Source organism: Peromyscus eremicus, chromosome 5 (genome assembly GCF_949786415.1).
Source record: "Peromyscus eremicus chromosome 5, PerEre_H2_v1, whole genome shotgun sequence".
Taxonomy (NCBI): domain Eukaryota; kingdom Metazoa; phylum Chordata; class Mammalia; order Rodentia; family Cricetidae; genus Peromyscus; species Peromyscus eremicus.
In genome coordinates this window covers 39,633,292-39,639,838 of record NC_081420.1, presented here as the reverse complement: position 1 = coordinate 39,639,838, position 6,547 = coordinate 39,633,292, and the positions used below count along the sequence as shown (strand labels likewise).

At 39.8% G+C, this 6,547-nt stretch overlaps 1 pseudogene; it reads left to right on the top strand.

Moving 5' to 3' along the window:
* Positions 1–5,120, top strand: LOC131911301 (vomeronasal type-1 receptor 4-like; annotated as a pseudogene).
* The last annotated feature ends 1,427 nt before the right edge of the window (positions 5,121–6,547 follow it).

The following is a 6,547-nucleotide window of genomic DNA, read 5'->3' as shown; positions in this document are numbered from 1 at the left end:
GTACAAAGAAACTCAGTTAGTTGTTCATTTTCTCATCTCACACCCTTCCTTTTAAAATCATTAAACCCTAATTAAACTTGAAATAACTTCTGAGAAAAGCAGATGTAGTAATTGTGGAGAGAGGGGGAAGCTGTACTTCAGGGACTGGGGCCCTGCAGAGGCTTTCCTTCCCCCTGACATGTGACAACATGAAACTTGAAGTCCACACTACCTGATGGCAGCCAAGAGCCCCACAGATCCTGACAGTACAAATAGGACCTGGCAAGTGTCACTTCCCAGAGCTGCTCCTGAGGCTGTCTGCACCACAGAGGTCCAGGTGAGTTCATGGAGGTAAGATCTTCGATCCCCTCAGCTGTGCCATGGAGAGTTCCACTAAAGCAGAAGTCTCTCTCTATGACTAAGCCAGGGAGCAGTTGAGAGGCTCTGTGATCCTCAGGACCTCTGCTTTCTTTCTGGCCCTGACTCCAGAAAGACCAAAGGAGACTAGTTCCTGGAGACACAGAAATGGAACAGAAATGCTGAGACATTGCTATCCATCTTCAGGATGGAGGATCATGACAGAACTCTGGCTGGGTCTTTACCTATGATTATCTCCTTGCCTTTTTTTTTTAAAGGAAGCTATAGAATGTATAAAAATTTCAAGAGTGTATCAAAATATTGAGACTGGGACTGGAAAGATGACTCAGTGGTTAAAAGCACTTGCTGCTCTCGCACAGGACCTGGGTTTGTCCCAGCACTCACACAATATCTCACAACCATCTGAATCTATAGTTCTAGGAGATCTGATGTCTTCTTCTGGCCTCCACGGGCACCAGGCATGCATGTAGTGCATATACATACATGCAGACAAAACATCCATACATATAAATTGATAAAAATAAACAAAAACAATAATGTCGAGACAGGCAGAAAAGAACACTCCTACTATATCAGCACTAGGGAAATGAATCAGAAAGATTATATGCTGAAGACCAGCCTGTTACATAAGAAGACCTTGTCTCAAAAAAAAAAAAAAGAGAAAGCCAAAACAAAATGTTGTTGTTTTGCAGTCTCCAGATTTACTAGCATAATGATTCTAACATGTTATTACCATTGTGTTTATAAAATTTGTACTTATCAATTTTGGTACATTTCCATATTTCAAATATTGGCAAATGTTTTTTTTTTTTTTTTTTTTTTTTTTTTTTACAATGTGTTGGTAGGTCCTAAACACACTTACGATAAACTGGAAGGGTTTTGTTAAAGTTTCTTGATTCTGACACCTGATATTGTACACACTTGTAAGTCAATTTTAATCACTGTGTGCCTGGAAGGTGTGGAGAAGTATAAACCACTAGAGTAGCAGCTGCCATTACCATCTTGAGAATCCCTGCCGTAAAGGATCCAGGCTGTGAAGGAGTACATCCTGAAACAGATCGTCTTAATTTTATCCCAGTGCTGAAGAAAAGGAGCAATAATCTTATATTTATTGGCATGGAAGAAATTACTAATGCACCTCAAGGTTCTGGGGTTATACAGAATGTGGTACTCTTTGTCTCTGTAGACAGAAATTATGTTTCCTAAAACATTTCACAAGATAATCTAGGAGAATAGCCGTCTCTACTTCTTGTGATTTCTCATATGAAAATATAAATCACTTTTGAGATGTCCCAGAAGCTGGCTTCAAACAGGACACAGAGCTTCAAAGTTTGGAGAAAAAGAAAAGAGTGTTAGAAAGTAGAATCCCTAGTCCCTTGGAGAAAAGAGTTAGAAGTAGAATCCTCAGTCTGTAAACAAGTGGAAAACATTCTATATTTTCCATCAGGACTAGAGGTGAAAGAATTGCAGAGATTTCTGCAGATTCCAGTCTCTAGGTAAATAGTTAATGATTATTCCAAATGTAGTAATGAATGTAGTGATACTGATATGCCTGCTATTAATGTCTGGAGCATGTTTCATTATTTACAGACATATAGGATGGTATCCTGAATTGTAGCATGCAATAGCACAGGAGATAATTACCCCTTTGTTAGAGGAGCAGTTCAAAGGTCATAACTGACATTACTAGAGTCATTAGACAACATGAACCCACAAGGCTATGTTCACACAGGTCACAGGTGATATCATGAAGACACAGACATTTAAAGCAATCTGTAAGTTTAATAGGAGGGAGCTAAGGGAACCGAGGTATTCCAAGTACTCAGAACACACAAACCCATGGAGCCACTGAAATATCCAGTTTCCTCTCATTCTAGAAGGTGCCCAAAGCTTACCTTAAATCCCTGAGAGATGAGAACGGAGCTCCTGAGCATGAAGAATAACATCCTGCCGAGATCTAAGGTTCTGGAATCAGCTCAGACCGATGCAGAACGGAGCAGCCTGCCTGATAAACAGGTTGGAGAAGAATCAGGAGAAGCAGCTGCAAAGCAAACTGACAAACTGCTGCTCACAAGGCCCCACAGAGGCAAATGACACCGTGAACTCTGAGATGGGGATCCCTGCTACACAGTAGCCCCAACCTACGGTACTGTAGGTAGAAAATACTGAGGAGTCATAACTCAAAAACTTCACTCATTTCATAGTGGCACATAATACTTCATTAATTCCCTTCTCCCATCCACCTCATCATCATCCCCTGGTCCAGAGATATTCCAAACTCTTTTAGGTGCCCTGAGGTTGCTCATTGGGGGTCACAGATTCCCTGAAGACATCCACCGAGATCACAGCCCTCTGCTACCCACTCTCACCCACTCTCCTAGGAAGTGTCCCACGATTCCTCTTGATGTTCTTCCTAATTACAACGGGGTAGTATCGTGACTTTCTACCACAGGACTCTTTTCAGGATGTCTTTTGATGATTCAGCTTTAATTGTTGGACCCTATCTGGAAAGGTTATGCAATATAACTTTTCACTGAGGACTATTTTTTTAAAATCATAATCATTTATATGGAGTGAAAACTAATAGTTCTACTAATAGTAGAATAGTTCTACTAATCCAGATGCAGACAAGAAAGGAATATCAACAAAGGAAAAGACAGTGTGGAGGGTAAGGTACTAAATCTGAGATATGTTACAGGTGTTGACTCAGCAGGGATTACCAGTGTCTGTGAGGTGATGGGAAGGCACACAGATTCATCATGAGCCTCAGGCTTTGAGAATCAGGTGGTGAAATATGATGAAATAGAATGAGAAACAGAAGAAATGTTGGTTGGAGAAACTGGAGTTCAATTCAGCTATGCTGAGAGTTAACTAGGATAATCCATGCACATAGACAGACAGACAGACACACATACACACACACACACACACACACACACACACACAAACACAAACACACACACACTTGACCAAGTCAACTTTGCTGGTGCACAGCTCAAAAATCAAAATCTCCTTTGAAACTTTAGATTTTGAATAGCAGTTACCAAACTCATCTGTCAGAGCACACACAATATCCTGTGGTGGTACTGTGTTCCCCAAAATATTGTGAACCCTAATAAACTCATCTGGGGTCAGAGACAGAATAGCCACAATATTAAACATAGAAGTTAGGCAGTGGTAGCACACGCCTTTAATCCTAGCATTCCAGAGGCAGAAATCCATGTGTTCAAGGATACAGCCAAGCATGGTGACACATGCCTTTAATCCCAGAAAGCGAGCCCTTAATCCCAGGGAGTTGTAGTAGAAAGCAGAAAGATATATAAGGCGTGAGGACCAGAAACTAGAAGCTTTTGGCTGGTTAAGCTTTTAGGTTTTGAGCAGCACAGTTCAGCTGAGAGCCATTCGGATATGAAGACCCAGAGGCTTCCAGTCTGAGGAAACAAGATCAGCTGAGAAGTTGGCCAGGTGAGGTTAGCTATGGCTTGTTCTGTCTCTCTGATCTTCCAGTGTTCATCCCAATAACTGGCCTCAGGTTTGATTTTATTAATAAGACCTTCTAAGATTCCTGCTACAATATCCCAGAGTCCACAGTGGGGAAAATTGGGGCATTTCAAAGATCTAATCTGCACACATTACCTGTGTACATTGCTGTCTTTTGCACACTAGAAAATGCCATTGTGCAAAATATGTTTTTCAGATCCATGTCTAACATTACTGATGCTTTTTTAAAAAGTTTCTGCAGTGTGGAAGCAAGTTTTTCTACCTAAAAAGGAAGAAATGGTTTTGAAGTTTATTAAGGAAATAGTTTTCCTCTTCATGATTGTGCTTGGCACTCTGGGAAACATTTCTGTTTCTATGAATTATATGTTCAGTTGGTGGGGAGGCCCTGAGAGGAAACCCATACACCTTATTCTCATCCACTTGGCTTTTGTGAACATCATAATCCTTCTTGCAAAAGGACTGCCAAAGACAATAGCAGCTTTTGGTCTGAGAAACTTCCTAGATGACATAGGCTGTAAGATCCTCATTTACCTGTCAAGGGTGGCCCGTGGTGTCTCCATCTGCACCAGCAGTCTCCTCACTGTGGTCCAGGCCATCATCATCAGTCCCAGAGCATCTGGGTGGAGGAGGCTCAGACCAAAGTCTTCATGGCACATCCTTCCATTCTTTTCATTCTTTTGGATACTCAATTCTTTAATAAGTATGAACCTAATCCACTCCATCACAAATATAAACCTGAATATATCACAGCTTAAAAATGAAGACATCTATTGTTATTTTATGCTAGAAAGTCAGAAAACAAAGTGGATTGTTCTCCCTCTCATGGTCCTGAGAGATGCTGTGTTTCAGGGTGCCATGGGAGGAGCCAGTGGCTACATGGTATCTCTTCTCCACAAGCACCACCAGCATGTCCTCTACCTTCAGAAGGCCAAGCTTCTCTACAGAACTCCCCCTGAGCTGAGAGCTGCCCAGAGTGTCCTCCTTCTGATGCTCTGTTTTCTTTTCTTCTACTGGACTGACTGTGCTTTTTCTCTATTTTTAAGTCTCTCTTCAGACTTATCTCAGAACAATTCTGAGATAATAATTATTCGGGAATTTCTCGTCCATGGTTATGCAATCTTCAGCCCCCTTGTGCTGATTCACAGGGATGGACTTCCCGCTGAGTGTTGGCATGCTCAGTGGAAGAAATTGAGAAACTGTCCCTCTCGTTTTTCTGTTTAATAATCATAAAAGAAATCTCAGGTCTCTAATATTGTGGGTAAGACAAAATCCAACCAAAGCACTTTAAAGATGTTTTAATTCGTAGACAGTAATCCTAGTGACTCACAGCCTTGACTTGAGAGAGTTCTAAGCAAATCACAATGATATGGATATTTTCTCCAGCTAGGCACTTTGGAGAAGTGCCTTTAACTGCAGATTATGAAAATGATTTTCTCAGCACTGTGAGTCCAGGAGTGGGATATGTGAGGACAAATTAGGTAAATTTTTTCAAAAGAACTTGTCTTTCTCTCTTTTAGCCAGGAACTTCTTATCTTAGATCTATAGCCACAGGTAGATTTGTTCTTTGAGAATTTCATTGGGGGAAAATGTTATACATTATAGAATTGTTTCCTAAACACAATATTTTAACCACCAAAAAGCCCATTTTAGGCTGCTTGAAAGCAGGTTAATTATCCAGCCACAGAAAAGATCTTATGGAATTGTGAAGAAATGGTGAAGAATCAAGACACCTTTATCTGGAATGACATGTACTGTGAAATTTCAGTCAATAGAATCCATTGACACCAATCCCAGAACTGAAATGCATGAAAACATTTAATCGATGCATGAAGACAGTCTGCAGTAACATAGATTATAGACTGTATAACCAGGGAATGTATGCACAGTAAAGTGTCATTCTATATCCCTCTGTAATTGCTGTATTCATAAAAATGTGAATTCGTTTTTCAATATTGATAAATAAATGTGTATACAAGCAGACAGGGCCTGTTGGTAGCTGCCCCTTGTTGCACCCTGACTCTCCACACACTATTCATCTCTCTGTCATGAAAGAACTGCATAAGGATCTGATTCTACTTTAATATAACTGACAATTTCTGTAATTAGATCCACACAATAAGATACTGGGTAGAGAATATGGGTCTAGCTATCAGATATTGGATGAGCCCATTATGAAAAATACTTATTGATAGTTAACTTATTATATAATCTTTGAACATAAAACTCTAGAATTTTTAGAGACAGATTTGTACACTATTTGAAAATAACATTTCTATCACCTATGGTGAGAGCCACTGTAAACACCTGGGTACATTATGGTTCTACTTTACAATGGTCAATCTATATTTATTTTGTGATTGGTTGCACCAAAAATGTTAGCAATTTCTGTTATAGTTTTATGCTATAGCTCCTTAAGTAGCTTGGCTTTCTAGTATAAATATTACCTTGCAGTGTGAATGTAAAAATATTACTTATCTTAGATTTCAAACATTTTTTTCAGTCATCATTTTTTCAAACATTATGAAAGGTTTCGTAGGCAATCATCACTGCAGGATTTGTTTTTATATTTTTATTTTACTGGCAACAAAATCTATGAAGAGAGAGAGTGAACGCAACTCAAATTCCAGTCTGTCCTTTCTCTCGCTGTGTCAATGGTCATGCATCTCTTGTCTACTCTTAATGCTCAGCA